This window comes from Canis lupus, chromosome 16 (genome assembly GCF_048164855.1).
Source record: "Canis lupus baileyi chromosome 16, mCanLup2.hap1, whole genome shotgun sequence".
Lineage (NCBI taxonomy): Eukaryota > Metazoa > Chordata > Mammalia > Carnivora > Canidae > Canis > Canis lupus.
In genome coordinates this window covers 30,110,670-30,125,031 of record NC_132853.1, presented here as the reverse complement: position 1 = coordinate 30,125,031, position 14,362 = coordinate 30,110,670, and the positions used below count along the sequence as shown (strand labels likewise).

Sequence of the window (14,362 nt, the reverse complement as noted above, 5' to 3'; positions counted from 1 at the left end):
ATCCTGGCATTTTTTTACATGCTTAAGAGCTAAAAATTCGGGCTTATCCAAATATGTAAAGTATTATTATTTGTTTCCTCTGAGGAAACAATTAATTACATAGACCACTGAAATGATCCCTATGTTTTATATTATAAAACCACGAGATTCTTTATTAAGAGATGAAGAGTCCCCATAGTAAGCAAATACTACTACAAGGTGAGGGGTCTTTGTCCTATGGGGTGCCTACTATGAGACACGCATTGAACGCGATAGTTTATACACACCATTGCGCTTACCTCCTGCAGCTCTTCCATAGGGTAAGATTTAGTATCTCTAATGTGCAGATGACAAGAGAGACTTAGAGAAAATAAGGATTTTGCCCAAATTTACACAGCTACTAAATGATGAAGCTCACATTCGAACCTAAGTCTACTTCAGTGTATGTAAACCTTGGTCTGTCTAAAAGCCTTGAACTCTTGACTACCAAATGGTATTACCTCCCTTATTGACGCTGGATGTGTCTGAGGGGAGCAGAATCCTTCTGTGACACTATGCTCTGTAATGCCCATATGGCTTCACCTGGAGTCATTCTGGAAGCCGTAATGCCTCTTCAACTTGGTTAGGCTCACAGTGCCAGGAGAAGACAGATGATCTATGCCTGTGCCTGGTATCATTGCAAGCTAATGTGCTACTTCTGTAGTCTTGGGTTGCCATCCCCTGGAGTGTTTTGATGTGATCAGTTGTCAGTTTCAGGTCTGTTGTTTCTCTCACCAGAAGCCCAGCCGGTGGAAGATGACAGCCCCAAAGCCTTGCCTGTGTTAGGGGAGCTATCGAACTCAGATAATGACATAAACGAGTCGGTGTTCATCTGGGGAATCTCAGACAAAGCAGCCCAGAGGAAAACCATCTCTGTCGATGAAGGTTCGTTTCACTTGCAACAGAAAAAGCAGCAGCAGCAGCAGCAGCAGCAGCAGCCGCCGCCACGACTGGAGCCCGTGCACAGGCTGGGGAGAGGTAGAGGGAGGCTGAAGCTGCCACATGTGAGTAACATCTTATGGTTTCTCTAAAGCTGGGAAAGGAATGCTGGGGAGGGGGCTTGGCTGGAGGTGGGCGTGCGTGTGTGGGTTGGAGCTTTCCGTGTGGCTTTGAGATGGGAAGGATGGTTTACACGATTAACTAGTGCATTTGGGATCTGCCCTCCTCTTTCACAGGAGGTGCAAGAGTATGCCCACACGCACTTGCATTTTCTCCGCTGATTGTAATATGAATAAGCAGCAGGTGGAGAATATTTTCTTTTTGTTTTCTTTTTCTTTTTCTCCTCCTCCTCCTCCTCCTCCTCCTCCTCCTTCTCCTCCTCCTCCTCCTTCCTCTTCTTCTTCTCTTTCTTCTCCTTCTTCTCCTTCTCCTCCTCCTCCTTCTCCTCCTTCTCCTTCTTCTTCTTCTCCTTCTTCTTCTTCTCCTTCTTCTTCTTCTTCTTTTTCTTCTTCTTCTTCCCCTTCATCCTTGAGTGTGGGCTGGGTGGCAGAAAGACACCCGAGCCCGAGAGAGCTTTCCTGAGTGGAAGGACTCTTTCAGAGGGTTTCTTTCCCAAGTTTTCTTTTGCAGATGTGTAGCTCTCACGGAGATTCTTTGCCACAGAGCTGCTTCCCTGCAGGGGTGTTTACAATCCTGCTAGCCACGAAGGGCTGAGGGTGACTTTTGTATCTCTGGTTCTCAGCTCAAGTTGTCTATAGTGAACAGCCTCAAATCCACACACTTTAATCTCTCTGTTCTCACCATTCAAAGAGCGCAGTGGGCACATCCTGGGCATGGAAAAGCCTGGGCTGTATTTCATGCATCTGCTCAGCCCAGGATGAAATAAGTAGGTCTCTCAGGGTTGATAGCATTGATGCCTTCTTGAACTTGGGGAAAGTTTTTTTTTTTTTTATGTTGTTATTGTTTTTAATCAAGCTCTGGAATTTACTGTGTACATTGGGTAGATTGAAGCTGCAAAAGGGCAGGAGAGAGTGTTTTTGTTTAAACCACTAGTACAGCTAGCAGCAGGTTGGCTTAGCATAGGGAGCTGGTTAGCATCTTTGGGTTACTGTTACTGATGCTAAATAATGAGCTGAGCAAAAGTACACCTGGTCATCAACTTCCTTGGATTCTGTGTTTCTGGAGACATGGTTGCTTTTTTTTGTTTGTTTTCCCGCCCTTTATTCCTTCCTTCTCTCTTTAGAAGCTTTGATGTGGCTGAGTATGTTGGACTGAATGTTTATGTGCATGAACCTGTGCAGTAAATGAACCACAAGTTTATCTTCTCCAGGAGAAAAGAAAAACAGGGAGGAGGAGGGGGCCAAGGAAGGATACTTCCCTGTCCTAAGAGCAGCCTTTGAACAGCTGTGCATAATGAAGTTGGAAGAGTCGGAGACACTTCACCCTGGGACTTGGCTGGTGGGAGAGCAGCCAGCCGATGCTTGGGTGCAGAACTGAATGCTATTATGCTGGAGGGCCAAGGTCCCTGCTCCCAAGTTGTTATGGGGGTACATGACACATGAAGCAGCGGATTGGATTCACAGGGAATCCTCTCACTGAGGGAGTGCTTTCCAACCTTTTCTCATACCACAGCACTCCAGGGTCAAGAGATGAGGCTGCTCAAAGTTGGGAATGAGTGGCTATCTCAGTGGAAAGGGTTCAATATTTGCAACATCATGCTGTCTGGGCTCCATCCATTGCATGTGGGGAGCCTTACCACATGGGTTGGAAGGATCTAATTTAAGCAACCCAGGGAAAGTCAAAGAAATGAGGCAAGATCAGTAATCTGTTGCCTATGCTTTGTTATGATTTATTTTGCTATTACTGGTAGGGATGCATTGTGGACACATTACAAACTGTTTTTTGTTTTTTTTTTTTTAAGATTTTTCTCCTAATAATGCCCTTTTAGTATTTCCATTTCTTCTCTGTGCTCTGTCCTAGCCTTTGTCCAAGTCTTTTTGACACAATTGTAACTACAGTCTAGATATATTTATTTGCTCTGTTTCTTTTCCCAGTATTATTCCATAAGCGCTTTCCCATTTTCCAGCCAATTTTCATGTAGATGGTTAATTATGGCTGGATTAAGTGGATTAATCCCTTAAGTGGCTATGCCATAATCTGTTTAGCAATTGTTGGCTATTTAAATTGCTTCTAGTTTTCCCATGATTGTTATGCCACTGTGAATATTTCTGTGCATAAAGCAGTTTTATTTCTCTTTCTTTATAAGAACATTGGGGTGGGGATGAATTCTCAGCATTGATATTAGTGAGGTAAAAAGTATGAACATTTTTGTAGCTTTTCATGCCTGTTACCAAACTGTTCTCTGTAACATATTTTCACGGTCCAAAACCATCAGTAATATAGTCTGGATAAATGTAGATTTAGCTAGAGACTTATGCACATTAGATTCTTGTTTTTTCTCTCTCTTTCTCTAAATTAGGACTGGTCACTTTTTTAAAGCTGGTTTTGAGTCCAGTTAAGCCAGGCAGTATCATCCTTCCCGGGACAAGCCTATAGCTCCTCAGGTTCCCTCACTTTGTTAAGAATTCCCATGAAGAATCCAAGTGCAGCAGCCTCCTCTTTCCATCTGTGTAAGGAGTAAAGAAGGAAGGGACAGAAGCTCTCCATCCTGTACCAGACCACCTGAGAAAGATCAACAGGGATCACAGGAGGGGAAGCCAGTTTAGAATGATCTCCAAGCCCTGGAGCTCAGTCCCTGTAGGCCCCTTGGCCCTTCGTCTTCCTCCCTGACCCTGACAGAGCCAGCATAGAGGGGAACTCACTCCCTGGGCAGGATTTGAGCCTAAGGCCTGACAGTAGATGGGAGTGGGATCCTGCAGAAAGTGAGGACCAGTTAAGCGTATCGGGGACAAAAGGAACCTATTGTAGAGGCTCACTGCCATGTGTCCTCCCAAATACAGGTGCTTTAACGATGCAGGTGGCTGAATGCCAATTCTTACCAAATAAGAACTGTAGAATGCTTCTTTTTCGGTTCCTACCTCCTGTAAAGATAGTTTTATCAACAATTTATTATTTCTTTTATTTCCTCTTCCCCTATACCTCGTCAATTTGGAGATTAATCTGTGCCCTTCTCACCTCCTGTGTGGCTCACCATAAATTGCTTCAGTGCTAATCTCTTGTTCATTCTGTAATTATTTGTGCAAAGGCCAAGAATGCCCAGTAGGAGCCACACAGAAACTCGGTATGCATTTTCCTGCTCTAACCTACACAGATAGGAAATGACTTGTGTCTTGGGAACAAGATTTTCTTACCACACACAAGCGGGTTTGATAAATGTGAGTTTTTGAAAAGTGCTATTGACTCAGTCTGCAAGGGCTTCATCGAAGAATTACTGCTTCACAAAACTGGCGGGCCACTGGTGTGTCTGAATTCAAGTGGCAGTGATGGGGCAGGAGTCTAAGAAGGAACAGAGGTCTTGCTGCTTCAGATGACGGACAAACCAAGAGAAATGGTGTGCTCATGATCTGCCAGTGAGAGGAGAGCTTTCGTCTATCAAGGAGAGGACAACAGGCTTTTAAATCATAGCACAAGTATTTCAGAAAGACATTAGTAAGCACTTCCCGTATGATAACATTCTGCACTTCCAATAGGACACTCCTCAGTCTTTATTTGTATTACCAAATTAAGGGCTAGCTCCCTGCAAGTTCATACTCTGAGAGGCAAGTATGGTGTCTGCTTTATTCGCTGCCATGTCTCCAGTCTTTCCCCCAGCAGTAGCAGCTTCCACGTCGCTAAGGTTTGCTGTGTGCCAGGACATGTGTTAAATGCTCCATCTACATTACTGCCCTCAATACTCACAGCAGTCCTATGCGATGTTCCCTCTTATTATTCCCATTTTGCAGATGTTAAAATTGAGAGACAAGGAGGTTATGCTGGAGGGTAGATGGAGCCCTGTGTGTGGGGATCGGGGGAAGGTGAGGGTAGAGGAGATACTGAGGGAAGAAACAAATCTCTCTGCACTTGAGAATGTCAGAAAAACACTAGTTCTGGAATTCCTTTTACCTTGGAAAACTGATCATCTATATCCATTAAACTACTTCCCATTTTCCACATCCCATTAAACAACTCCCCTGTTAGGCCTTGCTGCTCTGAACTTTTCTCTCTTCCTTGCTGCTTCCATCTTCTCACCCTCCCCCCGCCATACACACAAGGCCTCTGCTAGCGTTTACCAGATGTTACTCTGGCCTCCCTCTTCCCCCTTCCTAAGATTGAACCAAGAATCTTAGCCCTGATCAATCACTCCTTTCTATAAGAACGGAGTGAAAGATTGTCCTGTTAAGCAAAGTTTTCTGTAATTGAATGAAACTATGACATTTCTCAAGAGGAATATTCCCTTTTTCCCTAATACTAAGTAGAAGGTCCCATAAATTGGGACTGAGAAGGAAAAGTCTTAAAGTGATTTGGTGTTTTTAAAAGGGTGAATTTTATGAACCAATACAGGACAGAGCACAAAACCAATAAAGCATAAATTCAGAGCAGAGATCTATATCAGCCATCATTTCTAAAATACAGGTTTTGTGGAAAGACCTGGATATCTGGAGGTTCAAGATATCGGAATATTGTTAGCATTTTCCAAAGTTCTCATCATGTAACAGGATAAAGTCCAAAAGCCTAAGGCCTTTCATCTTTCCAGTTTCCTTTCCCTACTCCCTCTAGACCTTTCTCTAAAAAGGTCAGTATTGCTTATGTACCCCCAAATGTGCTGTACTCTCCCAGGCCTCCCTGTCTCAATAATGTTCTCACTTCAGCCTAGGACACTCCACCCCACCTTTGCATCTGCAAAACCTTACTCCCTCTTCAGAACATAGTTTAAAGGTCACCCTCTCTGGGAAGCATCTCTTGACCCCAGCACTGATCAGAGGAAATAGGTGGCACACCCCAATGAGTGGCTGCAGGGAGTTGCGTGTCAGGACTCTTTACAATGGTACAGGCAAAGTTAAGGGAAACCCTGATGGGAAAGCAGACCAAGGCTAGTAACCACTGGAAACAAGAATGAGGAAGTAGTTACTGGAACATGGCCAGACTCATAAGAGTGACCTCTTGACCTCTAGTAACCACTGGAAACAAGAATGAGGAAGTAGTTACTGGAACATGGCCAGACTCATAAGAGTGACCTCTTGACAGAAGCTGTGGCCTTTCCTAGAGCAGTACAGTCCCTGACAGCATGCGTTATAAATGGGAGGTAGTTCTCTCCTCCACCCTCTCATGTCCTCCCATTGACTGAACCCCGTCTGGAAGCCAGAAGGTAGATACATAGAGGTCACCTCCAAGAGCACAGAACACGTAGGAGAAAGTGGACGGTGGATCTAGAGGGGTATACGGAGAATATCTAGTATGAGCCCCTACCTCATCTCCAGAAACATTCCCTTCCCAAGATTCCTAAGCAGTTTATACCATTTATACAATAAGATAATGCTTATCTTATTGTACTTGTATTGTTCAATCAAATGTCTTTTTCCAGCTACACATGGAGACAGTGAGTTCTATGAAGCTCAGACTCATTCCTCTCATTCATACATATATTGCTAATACCTAGCAAACTACCTGGTGGTGAGTAGCTACTAAATAAATATGGATTTAATGAATGTGTTCCTCTGTCACACTTTTTTTTTTCTAAAGTCCCCTTTGGAATCTGGATGAGCCATAATGATTCTAGGTTGGGAATTTTTCAATGAGGTGGATATATAGAATTAATGTCCTCTTTCTTTGAATCCCAGCTAGACAGCTAAAATGGTTCAGATAAGTGATTCTCAGTGTTTTGTTGTGCGGTAATTAATGGCACATTTAGTCATGAAGAATGGAGGAACTTGAACTTAAGTGGCATCAGCACTAAGTTAGACCATCCATGAAGATAAGTGTTTGTATAGGTGCCCAGGAGAAACTGAGCAGCTGCCTGAATTAAAATCAGAGAAAACACATACACACACACAGAGAATATCACATGCTTTTTCTTCATGGCCTCCTTAATTGGATTTTTCATACAAATCTACATGATTTGCAGAGAGAGAGACTGGAGGATTTAATGCTTTGAACCGGAAGCACCCAGGATGAGTTTCGAGGACACACTGCGAAATGCCCTAGAGCATTTGAAAGCCTGAAGCTAAATGGAGGCTGGATGTCAACTAGGAAGGACGCATTCAAGGCTGAGGTTGACACAGCCATGGCGGTTCCAGGGACAAAGTTTTACTAAGCTGACTGGCCTCCTAACACAACCAGTGAGTGAGGACACTGAACTAAGTCAGTGTATCTTGGGTTTGCTCATTTTATGGGTGCATTTTTAACCTGGAGTTTGGTGGTTGTATTAGTTTCTCAGGACTGCCATAGCAAATGCCCACAGACCGGGTGGCATTAAACAACAGAAGTTCATTCCCTCACAGTTTTCTGGAGGCCAGAAGCCTGAAGCAAAGGTGTTGGCAGGACTAGCCTCCCCCTTGAAGGCTCTAGGGTAGAATCTTTCCTTGCCTCTTTCAGCTCCTGGTGGCTTCATTAGCTTGGGGCTCACAACTCCAGTCTCTGTCTCTATCTTCACCTGACCTTTTTCCCTATGGGTCTCCTCTGTGACCGTGTGTCTCTTTTCTCATATGAAGACACCAGTTACTGGATTGATCTCATATGTCAATCCTTAATTGTATCTGCAAAAACCTTGTTTCCAAGTAAGGTCATATTCATAACTTTTCTGGGGCCAATATTCAACAATGACAGAGATTATGCTAGATGTTAGCAGCCTCCTTTCTAAAGCCAAACCTTTCCCTTGAGTTTACACAGTCTCATCCTCTTGAATCTAGGATCTTGCTTCATCCATTTTTTCCACTTTCTCTTTTGTATCTTTAACATTTTCAGCTTGATCCTTCCCTTCAGCCTACAAATATGCTTAGTTTCCTCCTAATCACAAGCAAAAACCACCTTCTTCTCCATGATTCTACCTTTGAAATTGAAGCCCCCATACAGTATGGTAAAACTTTTTGATATAAGTATATGCATTTACAAAATTGAAACCCCTTTTAAGAACCTCATAACTCCTAACCCCTCCCCCCACCACTCCAAGAAAGAACCCCTCCTCCACTCATGTCTCAGTTATTTCTGTGCTGAATTTTGCTATCATTACAAAAACTGCCTTTCTCAAGTGACAAGGAATTCAGGTTGTCCAACATCATAAACTCTGGTTCCCTTTGGTCCCTCTGATCCTGTTGGCAACATCTCATTCTCTTGCCCATCTCTTGCTGCTTGAAGTTTCTTTGCTATCTCAAGGTTAGAGCTTGCAGAGAAAACATTTCCTCAACTATATCCTGCCCAGCTGCTAATGGATTATTACCTAAACTTAACATTTGTTGAATTCTTTCCCCTCCATGCCATATGAGTTGACTTTTCTTTGAAAATCTAGTTACAGCAAAAGTAACATTTCCAGCTACCTGTCAAGTAATCAAAAGATAGTTTCCTATTTTTAAATAAAAGGACATTTATTACAACAAAAATACTATTCTCATCCGCAATATAGTGCTGCATCCATTCAATAGGTTTGAGCCATCTACTCTTACTTAGTGATCACCTGGCCTCAAGAAGGTAAAAAGGACACGGCCCAGAGCTCCAGTTTCATAAGAAATAGATTTAGACTCTGACCGCAGTGACCCCCCTACCACCTTCTTTTTCTGGCGAGGTTTTATAGCTTCTGCAGAATAAGGGGCCTGCAATTCATAGTGGCCCCTAGCTGTTCACTAATTGGCCAGTCTGTGGATGTGTTGCTCTGGCCCCTTCACATGTTAATAAGAGAAGAGGGACTTGTGAATTCAGCTATTGTTTGGATTCCAGACAGCAGCAAAGTATGTGATTGGCTGCTCTCTCTTATAATCCTAGTTTTAGTTCTTTTCTTAGACAAGCATCTATTTCATCAAGCATTTGAAGGCTATTGGAATAAACCTGCTATATAGTTTGCTACCATAAAATTACAACTCCCTACATATTGGCAGTTATGTTTCTTCTTATTCCGAAAGTTACTTGTAGTAGTTTTTGATTGTGTGTGTGTGTGTGTGTGTGTGTGTGTGTGTGTGTTTGTTTTTTGTTTTTTTGTGAGAGAGAGAGAGAGAGAGAGAGACAGTACAAGCAGGGAGAGAGGTAGGGGTAGGGAGGAGCAGAGGGAGAGGGGGAGAGAGAGAAAATCTCAAGCAGCGTCCATATCCAGTGCAGAGCCCAATGCAGGGCTCAATCTCATGACCATGAAATCATGACCCAAGTTGAAATCAAGAGTTGGACACTCAACTGACTGAGCCACCCAGGTGTCCTTCTCTTCTGACTTTTGATTTTTTAAACTAATCTTTCAACAGATCGACTTTTGGTTTTACTAGTTAATTTTACTTATGTTTCATTGATTCAGTTTTATTAAACATTTATTAATATATAGTATAACACAAAAGGCAAAACATAGTACAGTCCAGTGATCTTTACAAAGTGAATCTACTCTTGTAATCAACATTGCATCAAGAAGCAAAATTGTGCCATGAGCGCTGCCTGTACTACCACCTTCCCCCAACATTGCCCCAAGCCTTCTAATCAAGTACCCATCAAGGGTAGCATTATCCTCCTCTAAACAGCATAAAGTCATTTAGTCTGTTTTCTACTTCCTATATAATGTACTTGTATAGAATGTGTGTATTTTTATTGTGTCTGGTTTTACTCATTATTATGGGAGGTTTCTCAACTGTAACCAACTCTGAGTGGTAAGAGCATTGGAAACAATGAATGTAAGTCTCTTGGCAGAGGGTCTGGCTGTAGCAGATGTGTGTAAGTAGCTGTTATTATCATGAAATGATGGCCTTATCTGCAGATGAATGAAGTAGGGGTAAGAAGGGGAAGTGAGGAATGCATATAGTAGAAAAAGCCCAGCTAATTTATCCTGACAAATTCCCAACATGTCCTGGCCAGGAGCAAGACAAGGAAAACCTATGTTGGAGAGCAGGATTTTGGTACCTCCTTTCCAACTTGCCTGATGGAATCTTAAGTTCCAGGTTTTATTATTTTCCTAATATTTTATTATAAAAATTTCAAATACATTGAAATATTGAATTTGATAGTGATCACCCATGGCCCCACCACCTGGATTCTACAATTAATTTTTTGCTCTTTGTGCTTTGTCACATACTTATGTCTATCCATTCATCAACCCATCTTTATTCTTGTGCATGTCAGAGAAAGTTACTACTAAAAAATCCTTAGTAGTAGGATTTTTAAAAATTGAGATGAAATTCATATAACATAAAATTAGCCATTGTGAAATGAATAATTCTGAATGTACAACATTCGTAAAGTTGTACAACCACATCTACCTACTTCCAAGACATTTTCATCAGTCTACTCCAAATATCAAAAGCCCCTTCCCAATTAAGCACTTAGTCCCTGTTCCTCTTCCTTTCAGTCCCTGGTGACTAGCAAACTTCTCTCTGTTTCTGTGGATTCTGGATATTCCATGCAAATGGAATCATTCAATATGTGACCTTTGGTGGCTGGCTTCTTTCACGTAACATGTTTTTAAAGTTCATCCACGTTGTAGCATGTGTTAGTACTTTAATGCTCTTTGTGGCTGAATGATATTCCCTCATATGAGTACACTACAATTTGTATATCCATTCTTCTGTTGGTGAACATTTGGGTTGTCTTCATCTTTTGGCTATTGTGTATTTAGACATTTGTGTATTAGGATTTGTTTAAATATTTGTTTTCGATTGGAGGGTATATGCCAGGATTGGAATTGCTGAGTCCTATGGTCATTCTATGTGTAATGTTTTGTGGAACCATCAAGCTGTCTTATTGGTTTTTAAATCCCAGGAAATATTTTGCTCAAAGTGGATATTAGATCAGATGTTATACCTCCATGGCCAGCTATTAACAGTCACTTAGCTCTAGCCTGATGTTTCTTGATGAGTCTACTTTCTGTATAAAATACACAGGGATTTCAGTGCACTTGAGAAGAGATGCTGACTGCATAGGCGACTATTTCCTCTTGTCTCCTGTAGGATGTGTCAACTCACCTGGCGTTGCAGGGGCTGGGTGGATAATCTGTCAGGACATAGACTCCTCAGTTAATGGTTACTGTTATGTAATCAATGAGTTTCCATCCTAGAAAACTACCACATAGAGTAAGACCCTTCTGATGCCACATGAGCCCCACGTGGCCAAATCTGCTCCAGACTCCTTCATGATTTCCTGAGTTTTGCTAGGAGCTAAGTACAACAGATTTGGGTTGGAGAGAGCGGAATTTGACAAAGAGATGCATGGGAGTGGCAACCTCTGGAACAGATGCTGACAGCTGGTGTGAGATTTCAGAGGCCTGCCCCTGCTCTGTTAGCCTGAGAAAACAGGAGAAATTCCAACTATTGCATGATATCATCTGTGCCTTAGTAGCATTTGTTTTGAAACTACGGATTTAATTGCTGTTCCTTTGGCTCCTATTTCCTCTTTCCCCAAGAAAAAGGGAATCTTTGAAATTCCCATGAAAGCACATTCAGTTGCCACTTCTGTTCCAACTTCAAGACAGAATCATCCCTAATAATGAAAACAAATCTGTTTTTGGCAAAGTGAACCCAAGTGTTGCTTTTGGAGAATCAGGGAGAAGAAGCAACAAAGTGTCAGAGTGGCCCAGAGACTGCAACAGTTTAACAAAAGCCTGTTTTATAAGCCTGCCAATAGCCCACCAATAATTGTGAGTTGGGACAGCTCACAATTATTTGCAAGTCCCGTTCATAGGCATTTAGTCAGGTAAGCAGAATGGGGTCTGGTAGATTTTGCTTTGCAGATGAAGAGCTCTAGATCAGAAAGGATATGCAACTTATTCACAGCCATGGAGTTAACAGGAAATGGAGCCAGATCTCAAACTCAGTACTATTTCTAGTGTATAAGAAAGATACAATGATCATCCTAGGTGTTGGGGAAATAAAACTTGGGAGTCACATAGAACCTAGAATCAGGCCATTTGAACATTACTCAGTCACTGACCAGCCACATAACCACAAGCAAGACATTTAGCTATTCCTCCCAATTCCTGGCTTCATTTTCATTTTCTTCCTCTGTGCAGTGGATCTTATGATACTTAGAAGATTAATGCAAAATTAAAATGAAATAATGTATGTAATTTACATACTAGCAATTGCAGGTGCTCAAAAAACTGTAGCTTTCCTGACCACACTAGATCATGCTAGCAGATTTTAGAAAATCTATTCCCACTACTTTTTCAACCCTTGCTCTTTTTCTCCAAAAGGTCCTAGAGTGCACATGCTCTAGCCCCCAAGCAGAGTTTTTTCAAATGAGAAGATATTATCCTTGACATAAGAATGATGGGGGTGCTTTGAGATGAGGGGACACTTTGCAGTCAGAGGGTAAGAAGAATCAATGTTCATTACTTAATTGGAATAAACATTCATTTATATGAACAGCTGTCAGGAAGCAAACTGATCAAAGGCCCATTAGTCACAAGGTTGGCTTTGCAAAGGGCCACTTAGTTAGGGTGGTGATTTTAACATGAAAGGGAAGGGTGAGCTAGTACATTGCGGCCTGGTACATTGTGCATTAGTGATTATTAGGGTCCTAGTTCTGCAAGCTTTCTCTAATAGAGGTTAACCCAGATGCTGAAGGTGAACTGTATCAAGTGTTAATGGCAGGTATGGGCAAGTGATGACTTTGCATCCCCTTGTCAAATTTCTGAAGTGGCCAAAATTAAGAGCAAGACTGAGAGGGAGAAATGTCAAATTTCTCAGAAAATATGAGTTCTCAAAGACAAAAACAAACCTCTTAGACCATTACAGGGCAGAACAAAGCTGACGACCCAGTGTCTGCTTCAGAATTTAGAACTTGCCAGACTTTGGAAAGGTCATTAAGTCTGGGCTTTTATACACTTGTATTCCAGTGGCACTTGATCTTTTTAGTATGGAATTCTTATTTTTGACAATAGTAATATTAATGATAATATTTATATCATTATGTTCTACAACCAGTGTGAGCCACAAATTAATAAGCATTCGCATAACACCCACGGGGCACCAGGTGCTGCTGCTACAATGGGCATAGATATTGCAGAATTGCATGGAGAGATAAATGATTTAATTTATATTTCACATTTTGTAAGCACATTTGCATTATACAAGCACTCAGCACATTTACATAATCTGCTAGTTGAATGAACAGACAACGCATTGTGAAATTGCCTTTAGTATGTGGTGAGGATATAATTACAGTGATTGTTATAATTGCCCTCATTCGCTGAGTACCAACTATTGGGGGTACCACATGGGGGACAACAGAGGGCAGTGGTTAAGAGCACCAACTCGGGAGCTGCATTGCTGTGTTCAAATCCAGACTCTGCTACTTACTAGCTGTATATCCTTCAAAAGCAGCCTGATTTCCTTGTGTTATTCAGTTGCTTCATCTGTAGAGTGAGGTGGTAACAATGGTACCTGCCTTATAATATTATAGAGACTAAATGAAGTAACATTTATAACATGATTGGAAGAGTACTTGGCACAATGTCACAATAACAATAATACTAATGCGTCTGTATGTGGGTGAGTACACACACACACACACACACACACACACCTACTGGGTGACATACTCATTTTACACATGAGGAATTTGAGTCTCAAAGCTTCAGGAGCACACAGGTTGGTCTTACTCCAAGTATATTCTCCTTTCACAAGGCCAGCTGTAGCTTGGTAATGAACATAGTATGCTAACCCTGGAGGCCCCACAGATGATGTTCTGCCATCATCATCATCACTGCCAGGGGATGGCAGTGTCTTCTTCCTTCACTATATGTTGTAATAATAAGGCAGAGCCTTCCCGTGCCTCCTTACCCGGAAAGACCATGTCTATAACATTGACACTATCCCATCTTTCATGTAGCTGGAAAGAGTAACCATTTCCAGAAGAACAGTCTCTGCCTCAATGTGCAAGGACTCTGACAAAGGAATTCAAAGAGATTCCATTGCTAATGTACTTCTTGAGTTACCACTCTAAGGAAAGAAATTTAACCTCAGAGTTGTGTTCCAAAAGGTCAATGTCTCCAGGTGTCACTCCACAACCATTATTAAAAATAACATGGCTTCGAGGGTCTGTGGTCTGTAGAAAATCCCTGGAGCTGGGCTAGACTGGACACGATGAGGGTTTTAAATTGGCATCACCAAAGCCAAGACAGTCACTGTGATGAGGAGAAATGCAGTCAGAGGGAACCAACAGTCAAGCTAAGAACCAGTATAAAGTGTCCATTCTGAAGATCAAGGAAGTAAAATGGAAAGAAGGTCAAGCTGAACCTGGGACAAATGGGCATCAGAGAGCAAAGCATGGGGTGAAGTGGGGTCGCAGC

The 14,362-nt window shown here is 42.0% G+C and overlaps 1 protein-coding gene across 1 annotated transcript in view; it reads left to right on the top strand.

Annotated features, from left to right (window-relative positions):
* Positions 1 to 757: 757 nt before the first annotated feature.
* Positions 758 to 14,362, top strand: part of ANKFN1 (ankyrin repeat and fibronectin type III domain containing 1) — a 379,429-nt gene continuing 365,824 nt past the window's right edge. The window contains exon 1 of the mRNA XM_072779921.1: positions 758 to 1,022. The gene's annotated coding sequence lies outside the window, so the exon portion shown is untranslated. The remainder of the gene's footprint in view (positions 1,023 to 14,362) is intronic.